Source organism: Lactuca serriola, chromosome 5 (genome assembly GCF_051521515.1).
Source record: "Lactuca serriola cultivar US96UC23 chromosome 5, Lser_US96UC23_V15, whole genome shotgun sequence".
NCBI classification, from domain to species: domain Eukaryota; kingdom Viridiplantae; phylum Streptophyta; class Magnoliopsida; order Asterales; family Asteraceae; genus Lactuca; species Lactuca serriola.
Window position 1 is genome coordinate 299,266,751 of NC_136412.1, and position 20,919 is coordinate 299,287,669.

At 29.3% G+C, this 20,919-nt stretch overlaps 2 long non-coding RNA genes across 3 annotated transcripts; both read left to right on the forward strand.

Moving 5' to 3' along the window:
* Positions 1–91: 91 nt before the first annotated feature.
* On the forward strand, positions 92–19,633 carry LOC145051734 (uncharacterized). 2 transcript variants are annotated; one of them, XR_013683799.1, is made up of 5 exons: positions 131–214; positions 319–696; positions 770–827; positions 13,086–13,168; positions 19,496–19,633. It is a non-coding gene; the product is annotated as an uncharacterized LOC145051734 (long non-coding RNA). The 2 variants fall into 2 exon arrangements; XR_013683798.1 differs by having other exon boundaries at positions 92–696.
* On the forward strand, positions 3,204–3,658 carry LOC145051733 (uncharacterized). The gene is made up of 3 exons (XR_013683797.1): positions 3,204–3,270; positions 3,329–3,512; positions 3,590–3,658. It is a non-coding gene; the product is annotated as an uncharacterized LOC145051733 (long non-coding RNA).
* Positions 19,634–20,919: the final 1,286 nt, after the last annotated feature.

Consider the following 20,919-nt stretch of genomic DNA (forward strand, 5'->3'; position numbering starts at 1 on the left):
GGATAGAATTGATATGATCTCATCATGTGAGTTTTGTTTGTTACTCTTTGCTATATTTGTTTGGATCAGTGTTATATAAATATGTATTTTGATTGTTAAAGCTATTGTAACAAAGTCTCTAACATTTTCAGACTTTATGTGTTTTTGATGGCTGTGATGATATATATGAGCAGAGATCACTGAGTTGTCAAATTTTGTGACTCTGAAAGCAAAGGTCCAATCTGTCACTCATCTTACAGTTTCCTTAACTGTTTAATTGTTGGAATCATAACAAAGAATCTATGTTGATCCTAAAAACATTTCAATTCATTTTGATAGGTAAAAGATGTTCATGTTGTGGTGGATCCATGGTTCTTGAAAATTGAAATGGATTCTACACCTGTTAGTTGACACCAAGACCTACTATTTATTTACATAGTAACAAAATTTGCATCTTTTTTATGTTCACTTGTTATTCTTGATTACCTCCTAAAATGGAGATGAACCTTCAGCTGCTGTTAATATGCAAACACACATGATTTGTTTTCTACTCTACAAATTATCTTTCATATATCACAACTGTTATACTTACAAAAATACATATTTATTCATGTCTAGGCTTCTGAGGAATATATATATTTATTCACTTAACCTTGGAATTGATGTTTGTGGGAGTAGTTGGTGAGCTCCAGATTCTTCATAGGAGTGAAGAAGCAGGTGGAATCTATGAGTTGTTAACAATTTTGATTCTTCATTAATATTACTTTTAATATTTAGATTTTGAATTTAGGGGTTCCAACGACAATTAATCAAATGATTGATGCTCCCATGGCTTGGGTAGTATGAAGGTAATTCTTGATATCTCTCTCAACACATGAAATATAAATAGAAATGGGAATGAAATTGCTTATTGCATTTATTTTTAATTATTATTTAGGAATTCAATTCAATGATGTCATGGAAGCTTTGAGGGTGTCATATATGAAGATGAATCCTTTGTCTGTAAGATCGATACTCATCAATCTAACTTGACTCCTGGAAAAAAATTAATATTGCTTCATCAACTTTTTAACATTTACTTTTAAAATTGAATTGTGTTTTATATACAGCTTCAGGGTGGTTGGAGAAAGAGCTAAATATGACTGTTAGGCCAAAGTATTTTTATGATTTTGAAGAAAATGCAGAATTCGGGCAAAATGGGTACCAAAAAAGTTAGGTAAAGTGAAATAAAAGTTGATCGGTTAATTTGTATAGATTATAAACATATCTATGGTTGTATTTTTTTTCAGCAAAGAAAGACACAACACAAGAAAGCAAAGGTATTTTGGCAGTTTGTTATAGAAAAGTCTTTCAACTGTTTCTCTGAAAAAGAAAGAAAAGGTATTTTTCCATTGTAAATGCTAAGCAGCTGTAATTATATATGGTTGTACTTTTGATGGTGACACTGAAACCAAAGGTCCAGTCAATCATTAAAGGTAAAGTGTTTGAGTATGGAAATATGCTCTGGTTTTAATCGAGTGTGTCACAGATAGAATTGATATGAATTTTGTTACTGTTTGCTATAATTGTTTGGATCAGGGTTATATATGTATTTTAATCGTTAAAGCTATTGTAGCCAAGTGTCTAGCATTCATTCAGGCTTTATGTTTAGGGAATGTATAAATATGAGCACTGGGATAATTCCATGTTTTCCAACATTCAGACAAATGATGGCTGGTTGGTTTAAGAAAAATTCATTACATTACATTATATTCAATCACTAATGCTTTTGTATTTCATATGAGAGCATAGGGAATGCTCTTGCAAGTTTTCAATTCGGTTTCAAGAAAGTTTTCAATTTGTTGATACCATTTACCTCAATGATGCTTCTAAGAAGTTTCTACCACCTTGAGGGTAATTTACTTAAAAAACTTGTTTATAATAAATTTTATATTTGGAAATGTGTGCCATAGATGTAAAACCCCAGGTAGATTAATCCTACTTTTGCTCATTGTTCTTTTTTGTAAGAAATCTGCAAATACAGGTTTTTGAATAGTCACAAATTGGTTTAGATTCTAAGTTTTTGAGTCTCCATTTTATGGTTGTGTTAGGTTTCAGTGATTTTTCATTACATCTTGACTGAGTATGATTCTTTATCATATGTAAACCAGAAAGGAGAAAGAAGAAACAGGGGAGCCCTTTGGAAAATGAAATAGGAATGTCCCAACTGAGGTAAGCATGTTTTATTTATACTTTATATAAAATTAGCCTTACTTTATATAATATCAAATTATTTAATTAGTATCCATACTTGTCCTATAGAAATGAGTATTCAGAGAGCATTGAATGTGCTTTGAACCACATACAATGAAAAGAAAAGGTATTTTTTTTCCAGTTTATTATGGCAAGTCTTTTGATTTATTTTTCTGAAAAAGAAGAAGATGATGAAACCTTTTTCTATTGTAAATGTCAGGTCATCAGATTTATGTGTTTTTGATGGCTGTGATGATATATATGAGCAGAGATCAATGAGTTGTCAAATTTTGTGACTCTGAAATCAAAGGTCCAATCTGTCACTCATCTTATAGTTTCCTTGTTTAATTGCTGGAAACATAACAAAGAATAATGAAATCTATGTTGATCCTAAAAACATTTTTATGTTCACTTATTATTCTTGATTACCACCCTTATCACCTCTTATTATATTGATGGTTGTAAGAGTTAATTTATTTCTCACTGAAATTACTCCTAGAAGTATATATAGCTCTTCATAATAAAATATAATGTCAAATTAATTAATGTCTCAAATAATAAATAGGTATGCTGGCCTTTAATTGTTGTATAGTATATCCAGTTGGAAGAGTAGCAACTTTTCTTTCAATGGGAATGCTTAAAGTTGTTGGTTGGTTTAAAAGGGAAAAGGTTAGCCATTTATTTCAACTTAACTTAAATACTTTAAATTTTATTTAAACTAATGATTTCTAGTTAGTTTTAGCACCAGAAGATGAACCTAAGCTGATGATGTTGAGGGTTGCAGAGTTTTAGTATTTCTTGAAATTTTGTTGGAAATAAAAGGCACCCATGTGAAGGAGGTTATGACTTGTCTTGTAGATGTAGTTGTAGTTGATTCTGATTTTCATCACCTATGGGTAACTCATCAATATTATATGGGTAAATTTGAAACAAAGAAAGAAAATATACATGAATGATTTATTTAACATTTGTTAAATTGGAAGTATTTGAGGGAAGGATTGATTGGTAACATTGTGGGTGTGGCTTATGCAATGGGTTTGTTGGATCATTTACAAAAAGGTAAGATGGTTTTTGGTTATTTTATATCATTTTATTAGTTAATCTTGAAACTTTGAAGGGTGATATATATGCTGGAGACTCCTAACAACCCAACCCAATGGTGTAAACATGAATCTACAAATATCACATGATGAAGGGCATACATGTCATTTCATTGCCACTCTAATGGAAGGATGTTTGTACTGAGAGGAATCTTTCTTATATCTATCTTGTTGGCTCTCATGAATCCAATTTGGCTCCTGGTATTGTATAGTTTTTATATTTCTTTATTAACTTGTTAACATTTAGTATTAAAATTGTATTGTATTTTTATATACAGCTTCAGGGTGGTTGGAGAGAGAGAGAGAGAAAAATATGACTGTTTGGCATAAGGATTGTTATGATTTTGAAGAAAAGGTTAGACATTTATTTCAACTTAACTTAAATACTTTAATTTTCATTTAAATTAATGAGATTTAGCACCAGTGAGCCATCTATGACAGAAGATGAACTCAAACTGATGTTGAGGGTTGCAGAGTTGATTCAAAAGAAAAGAGAAAGTATGCATAAAGTTCATGTCACATTTGTTCCCAAGTTTCAGTATTTCTTGAAAATGTGTTTGAAACAATTTAGTTTAAAGAAAGGAATTTTCCATGAAAGATTTATTTAACAATCGTTAAATTGGTCTCATTCATTAGGTGCCAGTATTTGAGGGGCGGAGGTGTGGCTTATGCAATGGATTTGTTGGATCTTGTACAAAAAGTAAGATGGATTTTGAATCATTTTATGTTTGTTTGTTTATTAGTTAAGATTGTAGAATTAATCTTGAAACTTTGAATGAGAGAGAGCCTGTATATTTTTGTTCCTGGTAAGAGTTGACTAAAAAAAACTGGTCAATTTCATTGACATTTGTTTCTATTGTGTTTTAAATCCTGGTAAGAGTACTTGATTAAATATATATATTTTGAAGATTGTTAATTTTTATATATTTTTTTTTGAAGATGTTGAATATTTTTTTTTTGAAGATGTTGAATATTTTTTTGGTTAACAGGTTACAAGTAAATCCCTGCATGAGGTCCAGTTAGAGTAGTGAGACTCCTAACAACCCAATGATGTGAACATGTTGGAATCTTCAAATGTCAGATGATTAGGGAGGGGCATACATGTCATTTCATTGCCACTCCAATGGAAGGATGTTTGGAAAGGAAATTTGAATTGAGATTTGAGATATATTGATGGAGTGAGATTAGCATGTGATAATTTTTCTAATGCTCATGAATGAATCTTCTTCTGCAGATAATAAATAGACTGTGTAATTATGGGTTGAAGTTTTTGATTGAAATAGGGCTTCCAGCATCTTGTCTTCACTTAACCTTGGGATTGATTTGTGTGGGTAGGTAGGTTGTTAGCAATTATGATTTGGAGCCTGTTTTTTATTATAAACATATATAGAGACATTCGACTTTTAATATTTTTATTTTAAAATTTCAGGGATTGGTTCTCCCATGGCTTGCGTGGTGGTAGGAAGGTAATTATTCTTGCTGTTAATAGGCTTATATAATATGTTCAGTTATTATTATATCGTATCATCATCCAGACATTTTACTTTTAAAATATCAAACTTGTTTGATTTTGCTTAAAGAGATTGGACTTTAAAAGTTAAATTGGACATTTGATGCAACTTTGACTTTTGAGTCAAACTAACTAACATTTAATAATTATTCTTCTATTTTGTTTTAGAGTTTTGATATGTGAAAGACATGTTTGGGGACAGGTGATGCCAAAGAAATAAAAGCATGCTTCTCATTTTCCTTTCTAATACTCATATTACGTAACAAATTCATTATTTTTTGTTTTTGTAGATACATTTCTTTACAGTTGAAGATCTGTAGAAGCACCCTCTTCATCTTTTTTTTGTTGGAGGGTTTTTTGTGAAATCTGATTTTGGCAGTTTAACTAATACCATTCAATTTACAACTTAAAAAAAGAAACTGCATTTTGTTGATGGGGTTCTTGGGTTTTTCATTGGGTGTTTTTCTACTTCATCTTTTCATTCGTATATGTATTTTATTTCTTTACTCCAGGTTTTTCCTGTTATTCAGACATGATTTTTCTTATGTATGGAAAAGAAAACTAATTTTATCAACACATGGATTGATTCTAGATTTGTATAATGAGTATGAACCTTGGCTACTTATTATGACAACTACCCAATCTTATATAATTTTGTGAAGATTTGTAAAATTAATATCATGTAACACATCCTGTTTTCTGGCTATCTGATAGGATAACTGGAGCAGTGATAGAGCTTTTGGTCTTAATCAAGAACAAGAAGAAGAAATGATGTCGATTCAAGAACAGCCAAACAGAGGTTTGATTTTTTCAACACCTAGTTTTTAATATATGAGATACGATTTTTTTTCTTCCATGAAATTTCTCCTGAATCTGTTTGAAATATGGTCATTTGAGAAAATTCCTCTCTAGAATTGTGATCAAAATAACTCATCTCACCCCTCTATTTTATCGTTTTGATTGTGAATCTGCTCTTCTAATTAACAAAAGTGATTAAATTTTTTTTTTGAAAACAATTGATTTTAGGGAGTTTGCTCGTCAGATTATCCACTGAATGAAAAATACAGGTTTAAAATATGCAAGTATTGGGTGTTATGATCAATCAATAACTGTATTAGATTTTAAATTTTTTTGAGTCTTCATTTTATGTTTGTATTAGATTTTGGTGAAAGAAGGAACAGGGGAGGAAGCCCTTGCTGACATCAGAAGATGCAAAAGGAAAGTCCCAATTGCTTTGTTTATACTTTATAGTAATAAAATTAGCATTAAAAGTATAATTAATGTCTCAAGTATTAAATAGGTATGGCCTGTAATTGTTTTATTTATATCCAGTTGGAAGAGCAGTAGCTTTTCTTTCAATGGGAATGCTTAAAGTTGTTGGTTGGTTTAAAAGGGAAAAGGTTAGCCATTTATTTCAACTTAACTTAAATACTTTAATTTTCATTTAAATTAATGATTTCCAGTTAGATTTTGCAGCAGTGACAGAAGATGAACTCAAGCTGATGTTGAGGGTTGCAGAGTTGATTCGGGCTATTGAGGAAGAAGAGTAAGATGCATAAAGTTTATTTATGTCACATTTTTTCCAAGTTTCAGTATTTCTTGAAAATGTGTTGGAGATAAAAGGCACCCATGTAAAAGAGATTATGAGTTATGAACATTATATTTGACCACCTTTTTAAAAAAGTTATCACTTATTTTGTGAACATGAATCTTCAAATGTCAGATGATTAGGGGCATACATGTCATTTCATTGCCACTCTAATGGAAGGATGTTCGTACAAGGGTACTGAGAGGAATCTTTTTTCTCACTATCTTGACTTGGCCCTGGTATTATATATATTATTTATATTGCTTTTTCAACTTTTTAACATTTACTTTTAAAATTGAATTGTGTTCTATATAGAGCTTAAGGGTGGTTGGAGAAAGAGCTAAATATGACTGTTAGGCCCAAGTATTGTTATGATTTTCAAGAAAATGCAGAAATCGGGCAAAATGGGTACCAAAAAAGTTTGATAAAAGGAAATAAAAGTTGATTGGTTTTGATAATTTGTATAGATTATAAACATAATTATGGTTGTGTTTTTTTTTCTAGCAAAGAAAGACACAAGGTATTTTGGCAGTTTATTATGGAAAAGTCTTTCAACTGTTTCTCTGAAAAAGAAAGAAAAGGTATTTTTCCATTGTAAATGCTAAGCAGCTGTAATTATATATGGTTGTACTTTGGATGCTGACACTGAAACCAAAGGTCCAGTCAATCATTAAAGGTAAAGTGTTTGAGTATGGAAATATGCTCTGCTTTTAATCGAGTGTGTCACAGGTAGAATTGATATGAATTTTGTTACTGTTTGCTATAATTTTTTGGATCAGGGTTATATATGTTTTTTAATTGTTAAAGCTATTGTAGCCAAGTGTCTAACACATTCATTCAGGCTTTATGTTTAGGGAATGTATAAATATGAGCACTGGGATAATTCCATGTTTTCCAAAACTCAGATAATTCGATGTTTTGAGGCACTGGGATAAAAGTAAGATGAACAAATGATGGATGATTGATTTAAGTAAAATTCATTACATTACATTACATTATATTCAATTACTAATGCTATTGTCATATGAGCATAGGGATGCTCTCAGAAGTTTTCAATTCGGTTTCTAGAAGGTTTTCAATTTGTTGATACCAATTTACCTCCATAAGAAGTTTCTACCAGCAAAGCAAAGACACAGCACAACAAAGAAAAGGTATTATGGCAAGTCTTTTCATTTATTTTCTGAAAAAGAAAAGAAGATGATGAAACCTTTTTTCATTATAAATGCCAGGTCATCAGATTTATGTGTTTTTGATGGCTGTGATGATATATATGAGCAGAGATCAATCAGTTGTCAAATTTTGTGACTCTGAAATCAAAGGTCTAATCTATCACTCATCTTACAGTTTCCTTGTTTAATTGTTGGAATCATAACAAAGAATAATGAAATCTATGTTGATCCTAAATACATTTCAATTCATTTTGATAGGTAAAAGATGTTCATCTTGTGGTGGATCCATGGTTCTTGAAAATTGAAATGGATTTTACACCTGTTAGTAGTTGACACCACGACCTTTTATTTATTTACATAGTAACAAAATTTGCATCTTTTTTATTATTCTTGATTACCCTTATCACCTCTTATTGATCGTTGTAAGACTTTATAACCTTAATTATATAATATGATGATGTTGATGATGATATGGTGGTATATATGCTTTTAGTTTTGAATTGAAATGAATAAATGAGGGATTTTTATTGATTGATTGATTAAATGGGTACCATATAAACATGATGTCCTTAACATTTTTTTTTCTGCAAAACATGATTTTTTTTAATGATTTCTACTTTGAAATGGAGTGAGATTAGCATGTGATAGAGGTTATGGAAAAGCTTGCAGATATCTAAAAATGATTTTTATTTTGCATTAAGTAAAATTTTCTAATGATCATTTAATCTTCTTCTGCAGATAATAAATAGACTGTGCAATTATGGGTTGAAGTTTTGAAAGAGGGCAGGTAGAATCTATGGGTAGGTTGTTAACAATTATAATTTGTTGGAATTTTTTTTTTAATAAATATACATCTTTACATATACAAGCATTGTAGTTGTAATATTTTGATTTTAAATTTTCAGGACAATGAATCAATTGATTGATTCTACCATGGCTTGGGTTGTATGAAAGTATTTCTTGATATCTCTCTCTTTCTCCCTCAACACATGAAATAGAAAGAGAAATTGAAATGGGAATGAAATTAGTTGATGATTACATAAGAGGTTAATTTTTTTATGCATTCTGAATATTATTCCTTAATTAGGTTGTCAAGTGTGGTATGTAGCAGGATTACAGACTTGATGTATGTCAAACTAATGATGAGGGGTATCCATGTCATTTCATTGCCACTCTAATGGAGTCTTTCTCACTATTTTGTTGGCCCTCATGAATCCAATTTTGCTCCTGGTATTATATATTTTTTATTAACTTTTTAACATTTATATTTAAAATTGTATTATTTTGTATTGTATATACAAGAAAGAGCCAAATGTTATTCTTTTCTCATAGTAGTTGAATTTACTTCTATATTTTTCCAGATTTATCATTTTCACTTTGAAATCAAACTTCATATAAGATTTTCTCATTATTTTCTTCTGTCTTCCTTTCCCTTATTAATCAGGATGATATTTAGGAACCAACTTTTGTGTCTTGTTGGTCTTGGCTACACATATCCAAAATGTGATATTTTTTATTACAATTTAGGATAGTTAAGTTATCTAAAAAAAATTAATATTCATTAAATCATACTAATTGAAGAATGATGCTTATTGGTATAAATGTATTTCTTATAGCTTTATAACTATTTATGAAATAATTTAATCTACTCTGGAATGGAAATTTGAATTGAGAATTGAGATATATTGATGGAGTGAGATTAGCATGTGATAATTTTTCTAATGATCAATGAATCTTCTTCCGCAGATAATAAATAGACTATCTAATTATGGGTTGACATTTTTGATTGAAATAGGGCTTCCAACATCTTGTCTTCACATAACCTTTGATTTTTTTCAACTAGTTTTTAATATATGAGATACGTTTTTTTTTTCTTCATGAAGCTTCTCCTGAATCTATTTGAAATATGGTCATTTGTGTATTTTTTTGAGAAAATTCCTCTCTAGATTTGTGATCAAAATAATTCATGTCACGCCTCACTCTATTTTGTCGTTTTGATTGTGATCTGCCGCTTTAAGTGATTCTGCTCTTCTAATTAACAAAAGTCGGTTGAGTTATGGTTTAAAAAATTCTTGAATCATTTCAAAATTTGAGTTTTTATCAGAAAAAAAAAATTTGATTTTATTGAGTTTGTTCGTCAGATTATCCACTGAATGAAAATACAGGTTTAAAATCTGCAAATAATGGGGGTTATGATCAGTCAATAACCGGATTAGATTTTAAATTTTTTTGAGTCTTCATTTTATGTTTGTGTTAGATTTTGGTGAAAGAAGGAACAGGTTACAGGGGAGCCCTTGCTGACATTAGAAGATGAAAAAGGAAAGTCCCAACTGCTTTGTTTATACTTTATAATAATAAAATTAGCATTAAAAATATAATTAATGTCTCAAGTATTAAATAGGTATGGCCTGCAATTGTTTTATATGCTCTGCTTTTAGCTGAGTGTGGATAGAATTAATCAAACCTCGTATCTTATTCAATTGAATTGATATTACATTAGATCACTTTATATATAATAGAATATTACATTTGTACTCTCTACTTTATCTCTCTCAACACATGAAATAGAAATAGAAATGGGAATGAAATTATTATACTTTTAGCATATCTGTTAAATTAAAAAGTAAGATATCAGACATTGCACAACTGCTTGATATTATTTACATAAAATGTTATCTAACATTTACTTTCTAACAGGGATAGAAGATATGCATGCACAGGTTTTGATTCCATGTTTTTATAAAAGACTGAAATTTTATAAGTTTTTACCAAACAACTTTTTGACACTTGAGGTTGATCCTAAAAGCATTTCAGTTCATATTGATAGGTAGAAGATATACATCTTGAGGTTGATCCATTGTTCTTGAAAATCAAAATGGATTTCACACCTATTAGTTGTGACACCAAGATCTTGTATTTACATGATAACAAAATCTGCATCTTTTTTTTCCTTCACTCTTTTATTCTTGCTTACCTTCACCTAAAATGGAGACTTTCAGCTGATAAACAACAATGCAACACAGGAAATGGTGGTGTACTTCTTATCCATTGGCTTCTAGAGGTTAGCTTAAAACATAATTCATTTTCTATTTTCTATTTTCTATTACCTAACAGTTCTGCTTATTCATCGTTGTAAGACTTTATAACCTTAATTTTATAATATGATGATGATGATGATATTGTGAATTTTTTTTTATTACAGTTTAGGTAAGGTATATTATTTAATATTCATTAAATCCTACTAGCTAAAGAATGATGTTTACAGTATATATGCTTCATATAGTTTTAAAATAATGTATGAAATGATTTCTGACACTTTAAATCTACCATGTATTTTCTAGGTCCTGAGCTTACAAATAAACAGCCAAATGAAGCAACTAAAACTTCTAAAGATATTGTTACTTCTACTCAATTTTTTTTTGTGAAAATGGAAATTTTAATTGAAAATTGAGATATATTGATGGGAACAAGAAGGGTCATTTGATAGGTTTAATACATGCTTGAGATGTTTACAGTATATATGCTTCAATACTGAAGTCTGCTAGTGATGATGTAAACAGAACTTGAATGGAAAATCTTGAAAGTTCTTTTTAGCAATTAATGCAAAGATTGATTGATGCCAAAAGAAATGGTATTGTTGTACTTCAAATTCAATCATAACTTCAGGAAGTAAGTCCCAACTCCCAACCATTGCATCCCTCTAAATTCTTATTCATTCAGTTTAAATCTTTAATCCTTACATTCATCATATTCTTTCCCATCTATAAATTTATCGTTTGTTATTTCACTTTATTTTAAGTTACTTCTCTCAATTTACATCTGGAGACTGTTTTCAAGCAAATATCATATAGTTTTCTTTTGGAATCCTAAGTACATTGCTACTATTATTGTTAATTTAAAAAATCGTTTGATTAGGTGGAAACCTGATAAAAATGAAACACAACAAAGGAAGCTGAAAATTGATTGAGAACTTTCTCATAACATGGATGTTGTTGAAAAAAATATGTTATCGCTTTGTTTGTTTATGTTACAGGGGTTAGTTTGGGGATATTAACATATAGAGTTATAGAACAGCCTGAATGTAGGATTTTGTGGTGTTTTTTATTTTGTTATTTCATGCATAAATTATTGTTGTATGAACCAATCATGGCTTTTGTTTGTATGGTTTGCAGGGAGATATGATGACTATGACTTTCTAAAAACCTTACTATTTCCAAGAGAAAATCAACCAAAGAAGGATTGATCTGTTGATTTGATTTGTTTCTGTTGCTTTATTATGAGTTTTATTAATTGATCTGGTTTTGCTATGTAGGTATGTTGGGATTGAAACACCAACATAAACACATGCAAACCTAAAAATACAAACAAAGATATCAAAAGAAAAAAGTGTTACATCTTTTTATATTAGCATTTGAAGTCTCAAGCATCTTCTTCATATTGGAAAGTTTTACATCATCTTAAGTTATCCTTTTCTCAGAGTTAAAAACTAGAAATTTATTGTTTGACAAAACTCTTCAAAATTTTCAAAATTTATTGTTTTTGCTTTGAAATCAAACTTCATTTAAGATTTACTCATTCTTTAATATTTAGATTTTTAAGTTTTCAGGGTTTCCAACGACACTTAATCAACAATGATGCTCCCATGGCTTGGGTAGTATGAAGGTAATTCTTGATATCTCTCTCTCAACACATGAAATAGAAATAGAAATGGGAATGAAATTGCTTATTGCATTTGTTTGTGATTATTATTTTATTTTTGGAATTCAATTCAATGATGGCATGGAAGCTTTGAGGGTGTCATATAGGATGATGAATCCTTTGTGTGTGAGATCGATGCTCAACAATCTTACTTGATTACATAAGATGTTAATTTAATTATGCATTTTGAATATTCCTTAAATTGATAGTTGGACTACATATTTACATAAATTAAAAATTAGAATTGAAGTAAGATATTAGATACTACAAAACTGCTTAATTGATATTATATTTTCTTTCTTTTTCTAAAAAGTTGTCTAACATTTACTTTCTAACAGGGATAGAAGATATGCAGGTGTTATTTTTCGTCCATTGTACTTTTACGACCCTTTGAAAATCTAATCTCTTATATCTATATCTTTTTCACATTCAGACATTTTACTTTTAATCTTTTTCCTATTAAGACATTATACTTTGAAAATCTAACTAGTTTTAGCATTATACTTTCCTCTGTATTTTCCTATTAATGTAATTTTATTTTTAGGAGAGATGTCATCTGATCAGGATGAAGATTATTTTGGTCGGATTTAAAAACTTGGTATTTTCTTCAATTCAATTTGTTTAGGACAAATTGTGTTATGATAATATTAAGATTATAAATTTAGCAAGGTGGAATCTAGGTTTACCAGTTTTGTTTACTCATTTTAATATTATTGTAATATTGGCTAACAACAACACATAAACAGCCACATTTATGTATTCCTACCTTTTTAATTATTATCATCATCTTACAAATCCTTTTTTGATAGAATAACTAATTGGAGCAGCTGAGAGCACCTACAAATCTGGAAAAAAGCTAAACGACTTTCCATTATCCAATTCCATTGCCAAGGTAAGAAATCAACTGTCATTATACTTTCAATAGTTTCTTCCTATTAAAATCATCTACTTTAATTTTATCATTATACCTTTAGTTATAACGTTACTTTTTCAAGATTTAACCTATTAAGAAATTCTACTTTTTTTTCCTGATAAAGAACACATGAAAATTTTAACCTATAGCATTACATTTTCAAGATTTAACCTAGCTATTAATATATTCTACTTTTTTTTTCTTTTTCTTGTGAAAGAGGACATGAAAATTTTAATTTAAGACATTGTACTTTGGAATTTGAAGCTTGTTTGATATTGGTTACCGATTATAGCATAAATATTTTCCATTATTTTTTCCTTAGCATAATAGAAATCCAACAAAGTTCAACATTATACCAATTACAACATTATACTTTCAAAATCTAACCCATTAAAACATTATACTTTTAATATTTTTTCGATTAAGACATAGCAAACTTGTTTGATTTTGCTTACTAATTATACCATATCCCATAATTTTTTGCTATTAAGACCTCCAATTTAAATTTTTTGATAAGGACATTGTAGTTTGAATATCAAACCGGTTATAACATTTAACCTTCACTCATAACATTATACTTTTATAATCAAATTAAGACATTGCACTTCTATTATTTTTTCGTATTGAGTCATTGTACTTTAAAAAATTAAATATGTTTGTTTTTATTGCCAGTTATAGCATTATAACTTCAATTTTTTATTATTATTAAGAAATTGTACTAGTTTCTTTTCTTATTAAGACGTTATACTTTCAAAAGCTAACTAATTATAGCATTATACTCTAAATTGTAACATTATATTTTCAAAATCTAACACCGTAAGAGATTGTAGTTTCAAGTAAATTATACTTTTCAAAATCTAAACTAGTTTAACTATGGTTATATATTTAACATTATACTTTCATTTTTTTTTCATATTACAACATTATATTTTGAAAATATGATCAACTATAGTATATACCTTTAGTTACATTGTATATAGTCTCACCATCTAACCTATTAAGATATTTTCATATTAATTTTTTTTCCTATTAAGATTTTATTATTTTTATACATTGATGTATAAGCATATATGACATTAATTTCTATTAAATGTGAACATTATATTTTTACAAGTAACATATTAAGACATTATACTTTGGGTATCTAAACTTGTCTGATATAGGTTATCAAATATAGTCTTATAGTTCAAGTTTTTAAGTTATGTATGTTGATGATCTAATCATCTATAACATTATACTTTATAACATTATATTTTTGAAATCCAACATTGTACTTTCACATGTTTTTTTCTTATTAAGACCTTGTCCTTTGAAAATCTAACATATTTAAGTCACTGGATTGTATCTATATACACAATGAAAGTATAGCTTTACACTTAATTTTTTATGTATTAAAACTTTGTACTTTCACAAATCTAACCTAATATGGCATTAAATTCTGATTTACTTTCAAAATTGTACCTATGAAGAAGATACTCTACTTTTAGTTTATTTCCCAATCTAATATTAATTATACTTTGAAAACTGAACGTATTAAGATATTTTTTAAAAGATGATAAGAATAGCCCAATCCAATGTAACATAATGTTATAAAACTTTGAAAGTTATAAAATGTTTTTGCATAACAATGGAGATCCTTTTAAGCTGGCAGTTTTCCTGCACAGTTGGACACGATTAAACGTGAGAAATAGCTATTTACTTTTGTTAATATGTAGTTGTTAGTAACAAAGACAAATATGTAATTTTTTGTTTGGAATATAAAACATCACCAAAACTTAGATTGTACTGTTATGCTTTTTTATAAAAAAAAAATTAGTAAAAGTAAATTATTTTCATTATATAAAAATTCGAATGAATGTACTCAGAAGTGAGTATGACTAAATAAATAACAATGCACTTCCATTTTTTCTTAATTAATGCAATTCACTATAAAAATATGGATGAGCACATATAAAAACAACTCTACTTAATATGTGCATGGTGTCATTAATTGTTTGTCGTCCCAAAGAATTTGTGTACTCTGTGTTGAATCCAATGTACTACGCATATTGGCCTTTGCATGGGGATTAGACTGGGTTAAGGGTAGAATAGTCATTTATGTATTGTTGCATGATCAGATTAGGATATGGTAAGGCTCTCATTTCTATATGTCCCACATCTCCATAAGGTGTTCTTATTATTAAACCTAATAAGCCACAAATAATCATTTTGATAATGGAAAAAAGGAATAAAGAAAAGTTATTGGATAGTTTTATTTAAATAATAATAATAATAATAATAATAATAATAATAATAATAATAATAATAATAAAATAAATGAAATATTAGGTTGCCTCCGCCGTTAAATTCATTACCACTTGGATTTGTAAGTTTATAAGCTTCATTGGCAATCTTGAATCAGAAACACCATCTTTTCTAGTGATTGTTATATCATAAGATTCTTAATTATTTTTAAATTAAAGAATTCATGACGATTTTAGTTAGCTTAAAAGGTCAAATTGTAAGATATTTTTTATTCAAGCATGATTGATAGTTAGTTGTTGCCATAAAGGGGTGTTGAAAACTCTATGTTTACCAAATTGATTAGCCAATCTGGTTGTGCAACCAAAGACACCACAAAAACCCAAATATATAAGAACTATGATTCCTATAATTATTTTTACCCACTAAAGTTATGACAAGTGGCATCATTTCACCATTTAATTTAATTTTATTTGATATATTCCTAATATAGTCTTAATGAGTTGTTTAAAAAATATGGAATGATGACACTTATCATAATTTTATTAGGTAGGAACATTCGTAGGCATAAAAAGTAGGAAGCAATTTAATTTCTCTATGGTAACAGTAATGAAAATTCAATTAAGAATCCATGTTAATTTTATAGTTCCATTTAGAAGAGGGGGTTCTATTAAACCTAAATGGCCCACTCATGAAAAATCAGAAATAGGAATCAAGTAATTAGACAAAAATGTTGATGCAACACAATCGGAAAAAGGCACGATTTTTTTTAAGGAAGGAATAATATATCCAGATTCAAACATATAGAGAGTAAGAGGTAGAAAAAGTAAAAGTATCAAGGATCAGAATCTAAAGCTTTTCTGAGAGGAGTGGAATTCTTGATGAACATGAAACCAAATCGCTTATTGCATCTTTTAATACACCAAAAGCTGTAATAAAGGAAAAATGAAATAGTTTAAAGACAATAGCATTGATTTCCCATCTATCATAAACTTAGAAATCAAAATGAAATCCAAGTGAAACGAAAAGGGGTTCCACGTTCAAACATAATCGATCAGAAGCTGGCAGAAGCACTCTACTTCAAATTATCAACTGATTTTTGCTTCAATTTCTTTATAGAGCAATGAAACCAAACCTTAAAACACAGAAAACATATAAATAAAGAGAAACAAAACTAAAAATCATGATGTTAATTTGGGAATTGGACCAGTTTTCATCTTCCTTCTTCTTTCAATTGTGATTTCGGATAAGGAAAAGAAAACACTATACAACATGTAATCATATGTGGGGTTGAAATGCTCTATATTTCAAGTATCTCCATTAAGACCCTGAAAAGAAAAAGGTGAAGGATTATATACGATGAGCAAGAGAGAAGATGTATGGCGAATTGAAAAGCAATTGAAACAAACTGGTCTTGAATCCAAGATCGACAACATACGTATGGACTACACGGTGGAGACCAAATGATTTTAAATCAACAAATGCAACCGTACTCTTACCGATAAAGGGGATGGTTGTGATGTTTGAAGTTTGAGGTAAAACATTTTCAATTAAAATAACTTATAATAACCAAGACATTCAATTAGTTATCATATTAGGTCAAACATTTTCAATTTTAAATTTGGTTGACCCTTATTACTTATACTCTCCACCTCATTTAATTCTTATCTTAAATGTGGTAACTTTTTGAAATTTAAATTTCTAATCCCTTATAATAAGAAAACATATATCTTTGTGCAAAGTTAATTTGGATAATTTTGATAACTTTAAATATTTCCTAACTTCACCCTTAAAGTCACGATTTTGTTTGGCAAGTTAATTTACATTATTTTAGAATAAAGTAGCTATATATTTAATACATTTACCGTCGTTTTAAATTTATCCTTTCAACCATCATTATATCGTTTTCTTTAAGTTGTTGTGGTTGTAGGATGTGACAACTTGAAAAGTTCTAGAACAATCAAGGTCTAACCTTTAACTATGTACAGGTGAATTCACATCATAACTTTTATATATATATATATATATATATATATATATATATATATATATATATATATATATATATATATATAAAAGTTAATACAAGTCAACACAAGTCAAAGAAATAAATTAAAAAGCATGAAATTCACCTCACCATAGTGATTTCAGTTTTTGGAATCAAAGAAGCCTTAGGATTTCGGTTTTGTGGGGACCAAAACTTCATGTTAGGACCGAAAGCTCCGTCATAGAAGTGTACTATGACCGAAATCACCTCCTTAAGGCCCACTAAGGCCGAGAACACTTCATGGAAACATAACAAGACCGAAAACTCCTTCTTAGTGGAAGCTAGGACCGAAACTACTTTGTGTGAGAAATATTTGATGATTTTGGTCATGCTAGACCGAAATCTCTTCCACTTTGGCCGAAATCCTCCTTAAAAGTCAAGATAAGATGCAAGTTGATTGGTTATTTACCTTCCCAAAGTGATATAGTACACTTGCCAACGTAAGTGTCACTTCTCTTACACTCACTTCCCTTATTTTCCATATATAATACACACTTTAGAAATCATTCTTCAAAACCATTCACATTTAACTTCTCCACAATTGCTCTCAAAACTCATCCAAGAACCTTCATACCATTTCCCATAACATCATTGAATCTTCATAAATCCAACCAAGAACACCAAAAACAACTTCAATCATTTCTAAGGATTTTTGTAAGCATTTCTTACATAATCTAGTGTTGTCTAACACTTTAAATCGTTAGTGACCTAATTTGCACATATACGACTATTCACACGTGTTCCAACCCGAGGATTATCGTTATCATTTCGTAACCAACCAAGAACACGCATTCGAGGTGAGCTCATACCCCTACGTTTTCACGATTTTTCATTGTTTTAGGGGGGAAATACAAGTAAAACACAAGAATATTTGTGTAAATAAACAAACCACTACTTATGTTTTCTTACCTTTTATATGCATTTTTACGTGAAATTACTAAATATGTGAAACAACGTTTCTAGCAAATTTACAAACATTTACATGCAAAAACATGTTAAAACGCAACGGTTTTCATTTCAGCAGAACATACAGTATAAACTATAATAGTTATATAGTTTATGGTTCATTTTACAATAATTATACACTTAGAAATCTCTATGGAAAAGTTACATTTTCATTCACTAAAGGGTATTACATTTTCATTTACTAAAAGGGTTTTCAGTTCATTACTCGTAAACTCATTGAAGCAATAAATTGTGAGACATCTTCAAGTACTTACCTAAGTACCAGCAAAAGTCCTGACTGACTTATAACCAGAGTCTCTTGTAGGGAGAGCGAGATATTTTTCTATAGATTTATATGGGACTGACAATCCCACACCCTGACTATTAGCTACAGTTGGACTGGCAAGTCTGGGGTGAAAAACGACACATTTACGCAGTAATATATTTTCAAAAAGTCTCATTTGAGCATTAACTTTACGTTTGGTTTACGGGGCAAACATACCTTCAAATAGTTTTATATAATAATAAAACTACATTACACGACTTCTCAGTACAACAAGGGTTACATTTCTAGAAACATACGTTTAAAGGGATTACATACAAATACAACTACAGTACACTATTTTCCTAGTACAGTGCAACTTATATTTCTAAAAGGACCATTATTGTTATCTTAATGATTACTTAGTGTATACGTTAGGGTTTTATATAATGAAGATCCTATAGGCATTATAATGTGTAATTCTGCATTAGATCCTATTCCTTGTTTGGTTGTGGGTTTAGGGCAGAGTCACTCATTTTACTGTCCGTTTGATCTTGATTATATATAACTTGTATACACTAAGTGATCATAGCAGGAAGCAGTATGGGTCACACCATTTACATAAACTAGAACTTCGTATTGTAGATTTTAAGCATGAGAAACTTATACATTTTCGTCTTAACGGACTAAGACTACAACTCATTTTATAGAAAATATTGGATTTTGTGGAAGAACATACTTTTTCATACAAAATTCTTATGAACTCACCAATTTAAATGTTGACACATTTTCAAACCATTTGTATTCTCAGGAAATTAGTAGACAGGTACCCACACAGGTTTCTCGAAGACGGAGCATAGTAGCGTCATGTCTTAGTTTTTGCTATGGTTTTGATGTCAAACAAACAATGTTTCGAACACAATGTAAAATATATATTTTCAATATGATGGTTGTGTTGCTTTGATTACTATTATTCAATTGTTATGATACTGTATATGATGTCATCCGCTCCCGAACGTTTCCGTCGTTCCGGTTTGGGGTGTGACATAGGATATCTTCATTCTTCTCCAGATAACTTCAATACATTAGGTAATTCAATGTTTTTTCATTAAAAAATTTGTGCGTTTTCTACATTCATAAATTACTTCTTTTTTATTTTTCTAAACTTATGTAAATATTATAACTCCCTTTTCGTTTTTTGATTTTGTAAGTTGTGTGGGTGTTTACAAATCCAATGGTGTTTAAGTTAATGATGTGTGTAATTGTTTGTGTGTTTTATGCATTCATAAAATGATGTATGTAAGAGTTTGTGTGTTTTCTGCATTTATACACCAGTTTTGTTTCTAAACTAATGTAAATAAGATAACATACAACCTAATACTTTTGATTAAGAATAATTGTTTTTAGTGCATTTATTTCTATCGTTTCCTTAGTTAAGTTAGTATCTGATCAAAGGTTATAATTACAAATCTTTGTTGTCTACTGAGTTAAGTACAAATATTTGGTTCTTTTGTAAAGTGGGTGTTTACGAGGTTCATGTTGCTTATGAACTTCTAAGTACAATTTGGCGACAACCGTCAAAATTCGAGTCTGTTCTAGATTTGACTATACTTAGTTGCACATATAGGCACGACACATAATGGACTTAGTAACTAGAAGCTAAGTTATAACCTACTAGAAACTTGGAAACAAGTAGGATCGAATGATAGTGTACTTAGATTTCACGTTGGTATGTGAATTCTACAACTACTTAACTGTAGAGACTATCCATATTCGGGTCATTCCTTGACATGAACACCATTTCATGAATCATATACACCCATCTTGAACTTGACCTAGTAGTAGAAATTAGGTCAAAGTCTCATAAAAACTTACATCAAAGTTGAAGACTAGGGCTAGTATACTTGATTCCTCAATTTCGTTGGATCTCGGAATCACTACATAGAATGCCAATAAACCGATAAAAATAATTTACAAACATTATTTCTAACTTGAATAAGAGTTAGGAAACACAAAAAAGATTTAAAGTCTCAAAGATTCAATTCATTTTGATATCCAAATATTTATTAAATCTCAAGACCCTAATAACCCTAAAAACTCAAATTTATAAACTCTAACACCTAAAAATCCATAAAATTTGGTATGGAATTTATAATATAAATTTAAAATAACTCAAATTAGTAAAATATAACCAAGGAGAAATAAAATTTAAGTCATTAGTATTTAACTTTATTT